The sequence below is a fragment of the Heloderma suspectum genome, chromosome 3 (genome assembly GCF_057233095.1).
Source record: "Heloderma suspectum isolate Gila_16-S chromosome 3, 16-S_ref, whole genome shotgun sequence".
Taxonomy (NCBI): domain Eukaryota; kingdom Metazoa; phylum Chordata; class Lepidosauria; order Squamata; family Helodermatidae; genus Heloderma; species Heloderma suspectum.
Window position 1 is genome coordinate 46,922,441 of NC_139460.1, and position 19,013 is coordinate 46,941,453.

A 19,013-nucleotide genomic window follows, 5' to 3' on the forward strand; every position below is an offset into this window, starting at 1 on the left:
TCTCAGTCCAGTTGCTCACCATCTGTGAAATGGATACATTTTGCAAAACATCAAGGATTGATGTCTCTTGATTCTTGGGGTGTTGTTTCTGGGAAGTATTCAGTAGTATAGCAGGAATGTCTCGCAGGTGGAGTATTTGGGTGCTTTGGGTCTCTGATGCCCAGAGCTAGAGTATCTGCAGTTTAAATCAATAGGAAAATGGCCTTCCCAGCTCAAAATGGTTTCTGGGGAGCTTTTTATCTTTATAACGTAAGTGACATCCATGTTTTGTTTTGTGTCCCATTTGAGTAACCAGTTTTATTCTGAACTAAATGTCTAAGTTATTGAATAGTTTGTGGATGGAATAGATCAAAGGCTGGCAAAGTTTTTACAATCAAGTCCAATCCAATCCATGTCTACTCAAAATTAAGCCCCATTGAGGTCATTGGGGTTACTCTCAGGTAAGTGTGCACAGAATTTCAGCCTTAAACTATTTCTTGTGCCACAATGTTGTTTGTATGGTCTTTGCCCCCCTCCCTTTTTAAATATAATCTTCAAAATTGTTAATTTATTTATATCCTGCCTTTTTTCCTCTTGCAAGGAACCCAAGGCGACTTAAATTCTCCTCCTCCTGTTCTCCATTTTATCCTCACAACAACAACCCTGTGAGGTAGGTTGGGATGAGTCTGTGACTGGCCCAAAATCTCCCAGTGAGCTTCTATGGCCAAGGGGGGACTAGAACCTGGATCTCCTAGTTTCCAGTCCAATACTCTCACCACTACACCATGCTGGCTGATCACATTAGGATCTTGTTGTTTTAGCTATTTATTTATTTGTTGTTTGTTTCATTTCATTTCTATACCGCCCAATAGCCGAAGCTATCTAGGTGGTTCACAAAAATTAAAACCAAAGAGCACACAATAAAACAATATAGAATATAAAATGTTAAAACCACGGTATAACAATACAACCAGAATAAAACCTAGCAGCAATGCAGGGATTTAAAACACAGATTTAAAACAGCAAAGCTAAGAGTCTAGAAAGCTAAAATGCCTGGGAAAATAAAAAGGTCTATGGCATAAAAAGCTATGCCATATGCACTGGATATTTAGTTGTATATATGCCAATTGCCTGTATAGCAATTTAGCTGGCTAAAAGCAATAAAGACATATCTTTTTAAACACCTTGAACAGCTGCAAACCCATAATAGATTGCTCTTGCAGATAAATACTTACATAGATAATGCACATGTATTATTACCGCAGTGTACAAGACCCCTCACAAAATGGGCTATTATCACCTGTTTGAATTCATGCGAGTGTTTACTACGAATTACTAAACTCCATGGAGTTCTCTTCCCGCCGTGAGGACCGGGGGATTGCAAAATTACTGATGGTGCCAAATAATAATGCATTTATAGTCCAATCCTACGGCTGCTTACTGGAACTTACTCCTGAGTAAGGGCCCACAAGGACTGCAGCTGTCTGCTCTGGATACTGTGACCGTACTTGAGCAACCAGGCCCCAAAATAAGGGCGAGGTGGGAGGAAACATTTTAGCTAAACTGCTTCACCGTCTCTCGTCCATTGCAGCTGTCTCCACTTCTTGCTAGTTTCCAAACATGCACTCTTTCCATAATTTGGGAATGGAAGAGCCCGTTGCTCTTGCTCCCCCCCCCCTTATCTGTGAATGGTATAATCCAGTTCCTCGCCAAGCCCAGACAGTGATTAACGCCCGTCGCCGCCACCCGCTGGTGCCGGGAGCTGTAAAATCTGATTGGCTGGCAAATTGCTAACTATTTAGACCATACTCCATTGCCATTGGTCTTCGCCTCTCTCGATTCCTCCCCTGCTCTATCTGCTATTGGTCATCGGCCCACAGCGAGTCTCGCTTCTCCCTCCCCTCCGAGGTCATTTAAGTTTATGAAGGAAATAAATAAATAAAGGGAGAAATAGAAATGCGTAGAAAAGGGGAGGGGACGGAGGGCTCGCAACCGAACTTGCTAGGCTGGGCGAAGAGGATCACTTATAGCCAATCATTGGCAAGACTGGGTCACTCTGGCAGTTAGCCCGGGCAAATAAAACACGAGTTGTTAAGAGGGTCAGCCTTAATCGTACCGATATTCTCCAATGACAAGCAGCGGTGACGTTTGATTGACAAACATTAAAACCAATACAGTGGGGACATAGCGAAGATTTATTTTCTCAAAGGCTGGAGCTACTCCAATGGAAAGACAGCAAATACAGGCGGATGGGGGAGGAGGCGGGCTGTAGAGCTGTTCGTAGAAGCGGGCTCCTTCGGGAGTGGCATGGCCGTCGGCGAATGGGAGGCTTGAGCGGAGCGGTTGGGCGGGGCTAAGAGCCAATGAGCGGGTCGCCTGCGGGGAGGGTGGCGGCTCGTCTACGTTAAAGTGTTGAATTGGCGCGGGAGGCTGACAGAAGATGAGAGAGGTATCGCGCTTCCGGGGTCAGTGGGGGGTGAGGAGGTGGGGTTGGCGGTGACCCTGCCCTCTCGAGGGGTGGTGGGCGGGGAGTTCTGGCGAAGGTGGGGAGGGGCGCGAGAGTTAAGCTGGGGGAGGGAAGGAGGCAGGGAAAACTTTTCTCAGCGTCGGGAGGGATAAAGTCTACCCCCCCCCGCCTGATATCGCCTTGAAAGACGTAACAGACTCGTAGCGGAGTACTCTGCGAGTCTACTCGGGAGTAAGTCCCATTGACTTCAATGAGACTTACTCCCAAGTAAGCGCGCCCTGGATTGCAGCCCACGCGGAGGAGCGCGCCGTCAGTGGCATTCCACAGAGCTCACTTACCGGGGAAGGAGGGAGTGTGGGACTTACTTCCAAGTAACCCCTGCATAGGATTGCGCGGTTACTTACAGTGGCATAAACTTTCTTTTATGACCCGCATCAGGTGCACGAACTGTTGCCTTCGTTTGACACATGCGTACGTATATACGATACACAGACACACGGAAATAGAGCGGCGGCGGGGGGGGGGGGGGATGTATAAGCAGCGGGGCTAAAAGGATAACTTTTGCCTCCGTTTTGTCAGAATTCCGGTGACCGGCTACTGATAATAATGGTTATCACGATCAGCACTTTTTGCATTGAATTTCCTTCTGACCTCACTGTTTATAATTCTTCTCCACACACCCACGTGTACTGTGCGTGTGTGTGTGTATATGCATGCATGTAGGCGTAGGTGTAAAGCGGCACAACACCAAAGCAACAAGGAGGCTCTGGATCCGCTATGGATGCAGTCAGTCTTAAGGTAAAATATATAAGATAGACTAACAACAGAGTTGACCTAAATGTTTCAGCTTCCAGCAGTAGCTGTGCTGTTAATATATCTTTCTTATATAACCCTGAAACTCTCCATAATACTCCATGCATCTGAAGTCCATGGAACCTTATGCCAGAAGAAATTTGTCAGTCTTTAAAGTGCCCCCAGACTGTTGTTTTTGCTGTAATAGATTAACATGGCTACCCTCTAGAAATCATTACAATTTTTATTTCGAGTGTTACTGTTATTAGATTTTCCTTCAGCAGTTCCTGCTGAGTTTCTCTTGAGGTAGATCACTGAGGGATCTTTTTTTAGCTTCTTCCTCCAAATCTCCCTGGTCTTTCTGGGGCGTACTAATTTCAGGGCGCTCACTCCTTTCAGTGCGAAAACGTTTTAAATTCATCTTATCTGAGGAAGTGGTCGGGTTATAAGATGCGTATGGGAATAGGGGATGGCAGAATGGATTTTTTAGCTCCTCAAAACGGGCTGTGGAGCCATTAAGCAGAACAAAAATAACTGTTTACTCAGGGGTAAGTCCCATTAAGTTAAATGGGGCTTCCTCTCAGATCAGTTGAATGTGAGAGAAAGGCCTGTTCAGAGCAAGACTTGCTTCTGAGTAAACATGTATTGAGGATTGAACTGTAACTTTTTGTTTGTCTTTTTACTTTTTAAAGGTTTTTAAACAAACTTCAAGCTTAAAAGGACAATTTCCATTTCAATTTAAGCTGGAATCTTTGACTTATTCAGTGATAGCAATTGATCAGCTGAAGTTACCTGCCCAGCGCTGGGGCAGTGGTGGTGGAAAAGAAGCCTGGAGAGTCCATTGACTCAGCTAGAACCTTTGTCAAACATCTGCTAGGCACCAGATCTCTGTCCCTATTTTAGGACAAGCCTTGGCAGGCATGGAAAGAGTTAAGGATGGAGTGCGGCCTTCCTACCTTCTGTCACCTGATTGGTCACTCCATGGCAAGGCACCCCTCCTTCTTCTGAGCTTCCATTGGTTGCCTGGGCTGTCAGTGTGAGTTCTGGAGACTTTCTGTTTGGGTGGTAGAATTGAGCTTGTATTTGAAAAGCAGGGCAGAAGTCCTCCAGACAGGAGGCTAGAGTGGGGAACACTCTTTGCAGCTCTTCATTTTCTCACCCACAAGGCTTTGGCCACCTATTGGCTTATTCCTTTGCAGAATGGGAGGGGATGGAAGCTGTACCTTCCCCAATTCTAAATAACTCAGTTCTGAGTTTGCGTGCTGAGTAAGAGAGAAATGCAAGAATGCAAGCAGCAGTAATGCTAAAGGAAAGGGGATGCTGAGCTACAGAGGGAGGGAATGTTGTGAACTAAGCCATTTTGTGTGTGTGTGTGTGGGGGGGGAGGATGAGCTCATCAGGAGGGGTCATAGAGCAAAGTTGGGTGACTTCCCACTGGCTTGGCCACTGAAGAACATCAGGACCCATGGGCTACCTTCCCCACATGGAGCCTTGGGTACAGAGAAGGCAATAATCTGAAACAAATCTTGGAGAAAGGGATAAAGTCTGTGATCCTAATGTACACTTGAGAGTAAGTCCGATTGAACTTGGTGGGACTTGCTCCTGAACAAACATGTATAGGATTAGAGCTGTTTTAAATATGCTCTCTTTCTGCTTGGAACAGGAGCTTTGTAGTTCTGTTAGTGGCGGTCAGAGGACACCATTTTCTTTTCTGCCTTCCTGAAGCCTTTTGTTACTGTGCTATAAAATGCTAAAAGGATTAGGCTGCCAATTAGGTTGCCTACTAGTCCTGAACCTGAGCAACGTGATATAGCTTGGGAGGGTACCAGGGAGTGGAGACTTTTGTTAACCTCATGAAGCGCATCCCCTTATTATGGAGGTAAATACTATAACCTTTTAAAGGCTGAAGCATTTAATTTATTTCTATACTGCCCCACAGACGAAGCTCTCTGGGTAGTTCAGAAAAATTAAAAACCATTAAAAATACATTATACTAAGTGCAGAACTATTTACATAAGCATATAAACAGATAGCACACATATGACAACATATCTCTAAAAAAAACCCTTCATGGATCACTGCCTTGTTGTGGTGAAGGGGCTTGCGTAACTCAGTGAAGCCATAAGCTATGCAGGGCCACCCAAGACGGACAGGTCATGGCGGAGAGTTCTGACAAAATGCGGTCTGCTGGAGAAGGAAATGGCAACCCACTCTAGTATTCTTGCCAAGAAAACCCCATGGAACATATCACATACCTCAGATATGCAGACGATACCACCCTAATGGCAGAAAGTGAAGAGGATCTAAAGAGCCTCTTGTTGAGAGTGAAACTGGAGAGTGCAAAAGCTGGTTTGAAACTCAACATGAAAAAAACTAAGATCATGACATCTGGCCCCATCACTTCCTGGCATATAGAAGGGGAAGAAATGGAAGCAGTGACAGATTTTGTTTTCTTGGGCTTCAGGATCACTGCAGACGGTGACTGTGGCCATGAAATTAAAAGACGCTTGCTCCTCCTTGGGAGGAAAGCTATGGCAAACCTAGACAGCATAGTAAGAAGCAGAGACATCACCTTGCCAACAAAAGTTTGTATAATCAAAGCTATGGTTTTCCCAGTAGCAACATATGGCTGTGACAGCTGGACTATAAGGAAGGCTGAGCGCCGAAGAATCGATGCTTTCGAACTGTGGTGCTGGAGAAGACTCTTACGAGTCCCCTGGACTGCAAGGAGGTCAAATCAGTCCATCCTAAAGGAAATCAACCCTGAGTGCTCATTGGAAGGACAGATACTGAAGCTGAAGCTCAAATATTTTGGCCACCTAATGTGAAGAGAAAACTCCCTGGAAAAGACCCTGATGCTGGGAAAGATTGAAGGTAAACGGAGAAGGGGATGACAGAGGATGAGATGGCTAGATAGCATCACCGATGCAATGAATATGAACTTGAGCACACTCTGGGAGAGAGCAGAGGACAGGAAGGCCTGGCGTGCTATGGTTCATGGGGTCACGAAGAGTCGGACACGACTGAACAGCAACAACAATCTAAAAACCATTTTTAAACAATCAAGCAAAGACAATACAGAACCTGGTTAACAACTCATTATATGCTGCCAAATGCTTGAGAGAAGAGGGCAGTTTTAACCTGGCACCGAAAAGAACTATGTTGGTGCTAGGTGGGCCTCATCGGGGAGATTAGTCCAAAATTGCCCAGTTCCCTCCATTTCTTGTTTTTCTTCAGCTGATTCAACTGCCCTTCGTCATAGATGTATTTATTTACAGGATTTATGTATCTAATAACATTCCGGAGTGGTGAACTATAAAAAGAAACAAAATCAAAATACAGATTTAAAATACTTGAAATCAAATTATCCAATAAAATTGTGGCTGGTCAATTAAGAAAGGCTTATTTCAGCAGATGCCAAAAACAAAACAATGTTTGTGCCTCCCTGACATCAATAGGCAGGGAGTTCCACAGAGAGGGAGCTTGTAAACTGAAGGCTCTACTTCAAGTGGACTCCAAATGAACCACAGGTCCATGTGAAACCACCAGAAATTCCTCTTCTGATAACCTCAGTGACTGGGCAGCCTGGTAAGGAAGAAGGTGCTCTCTCAAATAATTGCTAGACTCACATTGTCTGATTTCCAGTTTTAAAGTTCTGTTTATTTAAAAAAAATTCTTGGCCGCCTGCAGCTCACAGCAATAAAATACATAAAAACAGTTAAAATATTAAAAGCAATAAAACCATAATCACAATAGAATAGCAATAAAAGCAACAATAAGTCGACAATAAAACCAACGACAACAGCAAAGACAACAACAACAGCAGTTATATCAAGAGAAGGCCAAGGTAAAATAATATGTTTTTAAGGCCTTCTTAAAAGCCTGCAATGATGGAGCATGGCGGACCTCCGATGGCAACTTGTTCCAAATGTGTGGGGCCACTGCACAGAAGGCCCTCTCACGTGTGGTCACCCATCTAACTGCTGTCACAGGTGGGCAAATGAAAAGGGCCTCTCTTTCTGATCTTAAAGTGTGGGCAGGCTGATATGGGTGTAGGCAGTCCTTCAGGTAACTTGATCCCAAACCATTTAAAGCTTTAAAGGTCACTTTAAATTGGGCTTGGAAACACACTGGTAACCAGTGCAGCTGGTGAAGTATAGGTATGTGATCAAATCACCTCACCCCCACCAATACTCAGGTGGCCACATTCTGTACCAGCTAAGGTTTCCAAATCATCTTCAAAGGCAGCCCCACATACAGCTCATTACAGTAGTCCAGCCTGGACGTGACTAGTGTGTGGATAACTAAGGCAAGGTCCATCCTCTCCAGATAGGGCTGCAGGTGGCATACCAGCCTAAGCTGGTAAAAAAGCACTCGACACCACAGCCACCTGGCCTTCTCTAGTTAGCTCAGAGTCCAGGAGGACTCCCAGATTGCACACTTGGTCTTTTAGGGGGAGTGCAACCCCATCTAAGAACAGTTGTAAACCTCCATCCGAAGCGGTTGGTTTCCAAACCCACAGTACCTCTGTCTTGTTTGGATTAAGTTTCAGCTTCTTTTAGAACCTTTGTGCTTCACCTCTAGGGTGAAAGTGATTGCTGCCCATAGAAACCAATAGAGAAATCCAGGATTTTAGCATAGCTGTGATTAGGCAGTACTATACCCCCACCCCCACCCACACGTACACACTTTGTGGCAGCAAAGATGGGAGGAGTTCCTGCCATTGGGATCCAACGTGAATCTGGAAGTTCCGTTTCTAGACCACTGAGTTACAGGCAATCCTACCAGCCGTGCTGGGGAGATCCAAAGGAGGAAGAATTGCCCTCATCCAGAGCCCTTCTGGGCTGGCACAAGCAAGGCAGAAGGGAGGGAGGAGCAGTTTTTTCCACCTTTTTCCTGAATATATATATTTACTTGAACAATTTGCCTCCCACTGCAAGCAGTAGAAAGGTTCCAAGCCTCTCCTGATTCACCCCACAACACACCTCACAATCTGAACCCTTTTTTTGCCTCTACCAGCATAGGAGAGGCAAGGGCCACAGAGGTTTCTATGGGGCTGGGAGAGGAAATCTTAGGTTGGATCTCCCCCTCTGTGGGTGAACCTCTTTCTTTCTGCTCTCAGAGGGGAAGTTTGGTTCTATCCTATGGCTCCTGAGACACTCCTAAGGCCCATAGAATAAAAGCTTATATGGCCATTTTGAGCTGTCTGGGTTTTTTTTTCTTTTTTAAATTATAAACTTGTATACTTTGCATATGTAGGGAATACCCCAAGTATGGAGAAACCATCACCTTATTTTTGTGTGGCTCTGTTCTGAAGTGATAGACATTCAACCACACAAGATTCCTCTTAGAGAGAGTTCCAGTTCTATAGTATTGGAAATCTCATAATATGCTAATCAGGCATGGGGAACCGCCAACCCATGGGCCAGATACAGCCCACAGGGGTTCTCCGTCTGGCCCAGCAACCTCTTCTCCAGGCTCTGCCCCCTCTCCTCAGGCAGCAGCTGGTGAGAGAGAAGAGCTTTTCTCTGCTTTAAAGTTAGAAGGAAGCTTCCTTTGTCACTACACAGCAGAGAAAAGCAGTGACCTTCCCATGGAGGGAGAAAATCACCCTTTCCCTCCATGGGTAATTTGGTGCCTTTCCATGTGGTTGGTGTATGTGAATGAATGGAGAGAATAGGGTGTGTGAGCACACAAACACATCAAGCAGGCCAATGATAAGGGTACTCCATGCCACTGCTGGTATGCTTCCCTGGAGCCAATGCGGCCCTAGTGTCGAAAAAGGTACCCCACTCCTGTCCTAAATGATAATGAATTAAGTGATACTGCTAGGTCTATGAACCACTTTCTAGCTGATTGATCATATAGCTTTTATCTAATTAACCCATCATATTGAAATGAACTTGCCTTTCTTCAATGACGAATGGACTTTAAGAATATTTTCTACATTCCTTGTTATAGGGACACAACAGCATCAAAGTAGCCTCAAAAAGTAGAAAAGTATGCATGTTTAGGTCTCACTGAGTTCAATGGGACTTACTCCTAAGTTGTAAAGTTGTATTTAGGGTTGCTGCCTAAACTCTGCAGTAAACCCTGAGGGCACATCCACTGAAAATTACCTAGGCTAATTCTCATTGATTTGATGGGGACCCATGCAAGAGTGTAATTTTGGACAGTCTCCATTCAAGTCAGTGGTGCTTGTGGCAGAAAACTTACTGATGGATTGTGTCATTATTTACTGTTCCTCCTTTAGCTGGGAAGTATTCTTCATTTTGTACATAAGGAAAATGTAAGTACTTGGCCTTTAAGGCTGTAGTCCTATACCCAGTGAGCCTCACTGAAGTCAACAGGACTTACTTTTGAGGAGGCATGGATAGGATTGCACTGTTAGTTACTTGTGGCTTAAATTCCAGACCATTTCTGCCTTCTGTGCTTAGACAAATACAATGTTTGTAAGTGGAGACAAGTCTTCTAAAATTAAGCTTTTCTCTTTTGTAAAACATTGAAACAATGTAAGCATTCTTGGGCATAATAGGAGTTGTGAGCTGATAAAATGAACCAAATCTAAAAGAAGCCCGGGAAGCTAAATTTCCAGATCAAAGGCACAGCTATGGGAAGAGGGGGGAAAAAAAAAAATTTGGGGAAATTTTTTTTTCAGATAAATGTTATTATTTACAGTAGAATCTGCACATTCCAGTCGTCTGAATTTCTGAAGTGTATTTTTATATACAAATCATATCTTAAAATTAAAAGGATAAGACTGCATTTCAACAGTGATTTATGTCTCTGGGTCTCAATTGGTTTTGCAAACATTAATAAATTAAAGGGGCAATCCTATGCCAGTTTTGACAGAAAAAGGTCCTACAGCTCCCATCATTCCCCAGCCACCAAGGCAAGCTGGGGAATGCAGGGAGTTGTAGGACCTTTTTTCTGTCTAAACAGGCATAGGATTGTGCCCTAAGGGGAATAAACTGTTTTGTGGTACAAAATACCCTCCATTTTAAAAGATGAGAAAACTAATATATGGGAAGGCTAATGGCACTATTGTCTGTGGATCTTCAGTGCCATTTGAAACTTGGGGATAGATTCTAGCTGGAAAATGATACATTGACAGATAATCATATTCTGGTAATGCAGTCAGCCAATAGCTTTAAAGGGGAGGTAGGGTGATGTGAAATTCCTGGGCATTTCTGAAGTGTGTTGCTCAAAATCTGCAACATCCTGCAACTTAGAAAGCTCACCTTGACACTAAGGGCCAAACTAGGTATTAAGTTTGTCATGTAATTCGTCTTGTAGTTTTTCTTTAAAATGGGTGTTGAATCTCTTGCAGCCCGAGGGTTGAATTCCATTTTGGAGAAGCTGTGGGTGCCACGTTCAGTGGTGGACAGGGCAAAAGATAACAAAAATACCATCGTATTGTAGCTTAAAGCTCTTACTGCCCGTAACTAAGCCATAAAAGACACATTTCAACCTTTTAGATGATCTTTTATCCATCTTTTAGAATGGAGGGGGAAAAAACCTGCACAAAAGCTGGGAAACCACCAAACTATAGGCAGTTGGGGGGAAAGGGGATGGGGCCAGGGAAAGAGGGCGTAGTCAACTGGAAACTCAAAGGGCTGGATTGGGATCCAAGAGAGCTGGACTTGGTCCCTGGGCCTGAGGTTTTGCGCCTGTGTTTTTAAAAATAGCTGGTGTGGGGAGTTCTGAGCTGGATCAGGTCCTTGAGGTGGGGCACACTTTAATCGTTTGTCCCTCCCTTTGTCCCTATAGGAATTCTCCCCATAGGAATTCTCCCCTACTCTGTGCTTGTTATTTGCAGTTTGAGGAAAGCTCCCACTGGTGTCACTGGGCCTTAGGTAGCACACACATTGAATTAGATCACTTGGAATTTTATTGTCAGAAACAGAAAAGCTTTCAAAATTCAGTAATTACTAGCAAAGTTGTGAGATGCAGCAAATCACTATTACATTATCACTGGCTTGTAAGTAGGGACGTTGGAGGAATCCCATTGGGGGGAGGAGCTCGATGAGCTTTCATTGGCTCAGCCCCCTGGACTCCATTCCAACTTCTGCCAGCTGGCCCAACTTGGTCTGCAGCAAGTCAGGCCTGCTAGCAGATTTTCTGTCTTTTTGTAAAAAAATAAAATAAAAAATTGCGTAAATAGACATCTGTGCAAATTACAGTCACAATTTGCGTAATTTCTACAAATTTCAGCCGGAATTTGTAAAAATGTCTATCTACGCAGATTAACCCCCCCCCCAAGTTCCCTGTTTTCCAGGAAAACCTGTAGCTTGGCTCACAAGCCGAGTTGGGGATGCTGTGGAAATCCGGTGAGCCCCAAAAGGGCTGGTTTTCCCAGTGATGGACATCCCTACTTGTAATTAGTCTCTTTCTTTGTATTTTATGTGGATTTTATTACTCTTGGCAGTCAGAGTCAGATGGAGCAGCTTTGTAAATGGGGAAAGATGTGGCTTGTTTCTTTCATGGTGTTGATATGCCACAAATGACTGGGATAGGCACTCATTTATTCAAAGCATTTATACCCCATTCATCAACCAGAAAAGCTCCAAGAGAGGCTAACAGATCAATTAAAACAACACACTACCTGCTCTCAGGCTTACAATACAGCTGTATATAATGACCACCTGTAATGAGAGGCATGTGTGTGCAGATAGGTGTGTTATACATTCTCATGGGCTAGCAACTTCGTTGAACTATTTGCAAAGCTGAGCTATCCAAACTGGCTAGGATGTTGGTGTGCCACTGAGATCCTGGTCATTAGTCAGTTGTAGGGATGCTTCTGAATTACCCACCCACCTTAGATTTAGGCATTCCAATTCTCTTTCTTGTGGATTGGCTCCAGCACGTTTGCTCTCTGCCATTCTTCTGGGTTGGATTTTCAGAACCAGTAAAGACCGCTCTGCATGCACAGTTTGCTCTTGTCACATTATTCATTCCTTTTGTTTGTTTTTTATTTAGCTAAGCCATGTGCCAAGAGTACAATTGCATCAGCATTCCTGTTAATTAATGGACTGATTCTGACTTATTAGTCTCCATAATATTTTGGATACTGATTCACATTGTTCTGTATTCAAAATGCACACATATCAGGTTTTGGATTTTTTTTAAAACTAAGATTGTTTGGGGGATGTGGTGAAAAGTGGTTTAATTGTGCATGGTCCCTATTGAAAACATGGCTGAACTGTTATTGCTCTTCTAGTTCCCCATTCAAAGCTGTCTCTGACTTGCTACTGCTCATCTAGTAGAGGAGATAGGCGCCAGATTTCTTTTTTCTTCTTCTGACTTCTAACAAACCAGAAAGGGCTTTAAATATGCAATTAGATAGCAATAGCAGACTGATTTAAAAAAAGGGAGAGAGCGCCAATTTTAATGTGCACTGTTGCTCTTGCACATGGGTTACCTAAAGGGGAAAAATCATGTGAACGAAAGGAAAGTGCAACGAGAGCACGCTGCACATGTACTGGTTTTGGAATGCATTAGAGATATTGTATATGTAAAATCGGAAGATGAAATGTAGAGCAAAATGTGGGGCAAGACCAAGCCATGGAACAATTACCAAGGGGAGGGGGGAGCTTTTCTACGCATAGTCAGTAGTGTGAAACTGTACAATAGTATGATTAAACTATCCAGCAGGCAAGCGAATCCAAAGCTCCAAGGTGTCATTCTTCTGTTGGGATCGTTAAACACATTCACTCCTCCTGTTACAACAAAAATTTCATACAAAAGGTTGCTTAGGCATATTAGATGTCCTTAGACACTTTCATAAAGCCCCAAATATGTGGGATGCTCTGATTATGACTTTTTATTTTAAAAAAAAAAAGAGGGGGTGAGAATCCTGTTCTTTTCAATTTGGGGCTGATCTTACCACAAAAAATATGTTGCAATTATCATATATAGGTGACACTGACTATAGTGTGAAAGGAGAGGCCTGCAAAAACGCTTTTGTTAAATCTTTTTTCAGCACACAAAAGAACTTGATTGGCACTTCACTGATTTAATAGCCCATTTGTAATGCAGAAAGAACATCACTGAAGATTTTAGCATTATTCTAAATCTAATAATTGAATTTGTAGGTGCGAAAATCCAAGATTTCTAGCACAGAGGAATTTTTTGGAGGACATGAATGAGAGAAGTTGTGATTTTAATGTCTAGTCTTTTATCTTTATGGTTCTTAATGTAACAAATTTGTAGGAAACTAGGATATAATGGTTATGTTACTGCATGTTCTTCTGTTGCCTGCAGCAAATTTTGGATGCAATCTTACTAAATTCCTTTGAATATACTGGGACTTGCTTCTGAGTAAGCATGTTTAGGACTGCATTCTTGGTAAAACCTAATCCATGTTTAGATTGTTTTTAATTCTGTTGTGATTATTATTTTTTGCAAGCTGCCTTGAATTTGATTTTCTTGTAGAAAGATGGGGTATAAATGACAAAACAAATAAATAAAAATATTGTTTAGGGTTCCCATTTAATGACTTCTTAATTCATTTGTAATTCTTTTAAGAAAACTGCAGGCCCAGTCATAGTCAGAGAAGTTCACATATTTCATTGTCAAATAATGAAACGGTAGTTACCATGTGAAAATGAGACCCTTTTATGCAAGATGGTTAACCCTATGTCACGTGTCTTCCGTATGAACTTTAAAATATAACAATTTAAGGAGTAGCGGAGGTGGCGGGAATGGGTTGCTGTCTATTAAAGGACTGAAGTGTGTGTGCGGATGAGTGGGTGGGGAGTTGGGGAGGGAGAGAGAGAGAGAGAGAACAACCTGTGGGGATACTGTGGGTATTAGCCAGTAGAAGCCCATGAAAGTTGAACAGCCACTTTCCACATGGCAAATGTACTCAAAATGGCTGCAGTTGCAGGCAGGAGGAGGGTTGCATTTTTGCTGCCCCTGTTTATAGTACTTTCTTGCCTGGCCAATGCAGCTTCCCCACTCAATAGATATAGAGGGAACATCACCTGGATTAACTGCAACAGTTTAGCTATCATTGCTCATTCCTTGCACCGAAAGACCACTATAGTGGAAAGATTGGGATGCAAAGCCAGTTCGTTTCAATTTAATTCGATGGAGAGGGTATTTTCTTCTCAGATGTTCCTAGGTTCTGTTTCCTCATAGCATAATGTAGGTTGTTGTTGTTCAGTCGTTAAGTCGTGTCCGACTCTTCGTGACCCCATGGACCATAGCACGCCAGGCCTTCCTGTCCTATAATGTAGGTAACTTGCTCTAGAAAGTTAGTTACCCTTATCATGTAGGTTAAAACAACAACAGAGAGGCAAAGATACCGTCTTTGCATCTCCTCCTGGATTCCATCCCTTACCACAGTGGTAATGTAACACTTCTAAATTATATTTTTAAATCGCAGCCTTCTTCCAAGTAGCAATGGTTAGCACATACATTGTCTCCCTTTTTATCACAACAACCCTGTGGGATAGGCTAGGTTAGTCACATACTGTCAGCCTAAGTTCGCCTAGTGAGCTTTGTGGCTGAATGGGAGTTTGAAGTCTGGTCTCCCTCATCATAGATCACCTCCCTAGCCACTGCTATTTCCATCAACAGCCATGTGAAAGAGCCAGGAGAAGTAAGGCAGGCTGGCAGGTAAAGATGCATCTACATGTTTGTACCTGGATCAGCTGGAAGTAGCTGCTTCTCCTTTCTATATTTAGAAGACTAAGCATTCCCTGTGTGGACTCTCAGGGTAGGACTATATAAAAATAATCATAAAAATAGACGTACTTGTAACACATTGGAAGTGCAACAGAAGTGAGAAACCTTTGTCTCACACATGTACACTAGTTTGTTTTTAGGACATTTTTATTTTAAAAGAGCATTTGCATATTGAGATCAGGTTTTAACTGGGTCACTAAAATAGGAATTTGGGTGAACAAGTGCTTCCTTTAGAACTAATATTATGTTGCCAGGGTAATCCATAAATACAGATCTTTACAAAGTCATATAAGTTATAATAGCTTACTGTGGTGCTAATTGTGTCATTATCTATTAATATTGTTAAGTGTCAATGTCTACCTTTGATGATATCAACTTAATTAATTCTTATTTCTGTTGTCTTTGCATTATAATGTAGGTGTGTAATTTAGATGGATCACTAATGAACTTTAGTCATAAACAACACCTAGAGATGTAGCTAGGAGACAGTAAAACCCATAATTCTAGCATTTGCTATTGGCATTGTTCTGGAGGTCAATTACACTAGTGCTATGTCAATTGCATATGTGGAGCGGCAGCATTGGATACTGCCCGCAATATGGCTAATGTATAGATTCCCATTTGGGTGGTGTTGTCTCATTAAGGTGTATCATCTCCATGGATAGTGTTAGCAGTGGGAATGGTCAGACACTTCCTACAGCTCAGAGACCGTTGGAGAAACCACCATCAATCCCCATTGCCATTTCTCAATGGATACTACATACACTTGGGTTGTGATTTCCTAGGCACGCTTGGTGCAGGTATCTTTCGTGTGATGTACAGGTGTGGATTTAACAAATATATGAAATGTTGCCTGGAAGAGACTTTAGCCAGGACACTTCTCTTCTCAGTTTTTTGAGGCTGGCCCCACAGAGAGGAGAAGGGAGAATTCTGTCTGTGTACAAAATATTTTCTTGCTACTACATTTCCTTCCTGCTCAGTTTATGTAGAACTGTAGAATTCACCCTGTAGCATGGGCTACTGCCAGCTGATTTGTAGATATTATGTAGATTTGTTTAATGTTTTAATTAAGATTTTGTTTTTTAATTTGTAATTTATTATTCTAAGTCACCTTGAGTGCTATTTTGGTGGAAAAGCAGGATATAAATCAAATAAATAAATAGAATAGGGAATATTATTTTACTCGGTCGCTAGAGATATGCAACTTAAGATTTGTCTAGTTATTTCAAATCAGTATGTGAAATTCAGTGTGTCCTCACCCCTGCTAAGTTTCCCCACTGACAACATGTGTGTACATTCTGTTCTTGAGCTCTTTTGTGGAATTTCCACTCTTTCCCCATTGCCTCCTCTTTCATTAGATGTTCACCTCTCCAACTCCATCCATGCCAATAGTGCACAGCTCCTCTTGCTGTAAATCAGGGGTGGAGAACCTCAGGCCCGGGCATCAAACCCGGCCTTCCTGGGTTCCAAATCTTGCCCTTCAGGGTTCCTAGAAGGCTACACCCATTTTCCACAACTACTGATCTTTTTGTTTTCCCCCCATTCTAAAAGGTTGAAATTCATCTTTTAAAGCTTAGTTACTGGCAGTGAGAGCTTTAAGCTAAAATATGTTGGTATTTTGTGTATTTTTGGCCCCACGCCTTTGGCCTTTTGTTCCTCTTTGCCTTTCATCCCACCCACCACTGGAATGTGCCCCCAAAAGCTTTTCCAAAATGGAATTTGGCCCTCGAACTGAAAGAAGTTCTCTACTCCCATCGTCAACCAACTCCTGTCACAGCAAGTGCATTGATTTTCAACATTATGTGATTGACTCTTCCCCTCAGTAGTTACAGTGTTCGTGACTGGTTGAGACAAAACAGGATGTTGGTAGTGGTGGCATTTTATTACAAATGTTCCCTTCCCATGAAAGGCATTTCTCTGTTTAGGCAGTCATGGTGGCAAGATGGCAAAATGAGACAGGTTTTAGTTTGTTGCCCATTTAGGGGGAAGGCAAGAAGCTTTTGATCTAATTTGGCATCATTACATCATCACATAGTCAAATGTTATTGTTTACATGATCACGTCATGCTGCCTACATGATCCTTAATTGCCTCAGGAAAAAGTCCCTATTTATTTAAATAGGATCAAAGACAAGGAAAGCAGTAGCTAGGAACAGGTAGCAAATAGTGTGCAATATAGTTAAGCAAGCCTGGTGTTGTGAATCTTTCTCCCTTTCACCTGAATTTTTGTGGGCAAACCTCAATGGCAGCCCTAATTTGTGAATCTTCTGTGATGTCATATACCACTTTTGTCATTGGCAAAGGGCTTGCAGAAAATAGGCAAGCAATTTTGAGCCTGTTTTATATATGAGGCACCCAGATTTGCAGAATTTGCAAAGCCTCACATACAAAATGGAACAGAATTAATTGGGACTGCAACCTCTTGTTTGGTTTTCTGTTGGAAACAGCTAAACCACCTCCTACTTCTTACCAGGGAAAAGGTCTTCTCAGCCATGCTTGTGGAAAGCTCTCCCCAGCAAGGGATGCCTTGTGGCTATGTTGTTGATTTGGTGCCAGGGAAAACTTTTTTTTAAATTTTCCCTATCCGTTGACATTTTTATTGTTGTGAGGTTCTGATGTTGCTCTTTTTAGATCTCAGATCCTGCTGCTTTTAGTCTGTAGTGTGTTTATATTTTAAATGCTTTTATTGTACTTTTCATTTGGGCTGTAATTCTATACCCCGTCACATGGGACTAAGCCCTATTGAAGTCAGTGGGACATACTTCTGAGTACACATGTATAGGATTGTACTGTTAGAGTCCTAGGGTACCTTACAATACTGTTTGAAAGGCAAGACACGTGTTTTCATAATAAATAAAATACATACTTCAAAAACTTGGTGGTTTTGATTCAGAATGCTAACTCAGAATTTAAAAAAAAGGTAAAGGTAAAGGTGTCCCCAACCAGTCGTGTCCGATTCTACGGTGCGGTACTCATCCCCGTTTCTAAGCCGAAGAGCCAGCGCTGTCCGAAGATGCTTCCGTGGTCATGTGGCCGGCATGACTGAACACCGAGGTGCACGGAACGCTGTTACCTTTCCCGCCGAGGCGGTGCCTATTTATCTACTTGCAGTTTCTTGCTTTCGAACTGCTAGGTTGGCAGGAGCTGGGACTGAAGACGGGAGCTCACTCCGTCACGCGGCACTCGAGTCTCGAACTGCTGTCCTACCGACCTCCCGGTCTGCAGTTCAGCGTCTTAACCACTAAGCCACCGCGGCCCCAGAATTTAGTTGGGACTAGATCTTCGGTTTCCATTTCCAGACACATATACTAACTCATTGGTAAATGAGGAAAGTGTTGTTGTTTCAAGTACCCATAATTATAAATCATGTACACTATAGCTAATCCCTACTATCTTCAGAGTGCACAAATCATATTAAACAAAGGTAAAAGGAAAACAGGGACTTACTAGTGATCACTTTTCTGGCTGCTCAAACATCTAAAATATGTTTGATTTTTCTCTTGTAGCTCTTGTTACTTGTGCCCACCTCTTGTGACAGTATTTTAGACTGGTTTCCCACAAGAGCTTACAAATTAAGCAGGTTAATGTCTTCATTAAAACTGAATGGCAGTTTACTCTGGGAAAAAAACATATTTAATATTTCAAGATACTGAACTCTAAACTACTATTAAGCTTTAACTAATGCATTTACTTTGCTGACGCTTACTCTCCGATGGGACATGTAGCTCAAGTTAATGTCACTAGAAGTGATGTTTAGGGCTTCACGAGACTGTTTCAAACCCACTCTTAGATGATTTTACTTTCAAACCCACTCTCTGCACTTGAGAAAAAGTTTTAAATAAGTGATCCAGCTTTCTCACCATTCCTACTTTAGAAATGCACTGTTCCTTTTATTGCCTACAGGTTCAAGTATAGGGAATGTGGGATGAAAAAAATATTTGTTAGCTGTTCAATGTGAAGGGGAAAGAGTATTATTCTTGGCCAACTAAAACTGGGTATTACAGATTTCTGTCTGATACTAGGGGTTGCATCCAGTTTTTCATTGGATCAACTGCATTGACAGAAGTGGACTTTCCCACCGCCTC

At 42.6% G+C, this 19,013-nt stretch overlaps 1 protein-coding gene across 20 annotated transcripts in view; it reads left to right on the forward strand.

Annotated features, from left to right (window-relative positions):
* The first annotated feature begins 2,262 nt into the window (after positions 1–2,262).
* The window catches only part of ZBTB20 (zinc finger and BTB domain containing 20), an 809,278-nt gene continuing 792,527 nt past the window's right edge, over positions 2,263–19,013 (forward strand). For 11 of the 20 annotated variants that reach the window (XM_084843072.1, XM_084843075.1, XM_084843080.1 and 8 more), the window contains exon 1: positions 2,339–2,428. The gene's annotated coding sequence lies outside the window, so the exon portion shown is untranslated. The other 9 variants (XM_084843074.1, XM_084843078.1, XM_084843079.1 and 6 more) reach the window with 4 other exon arrangements.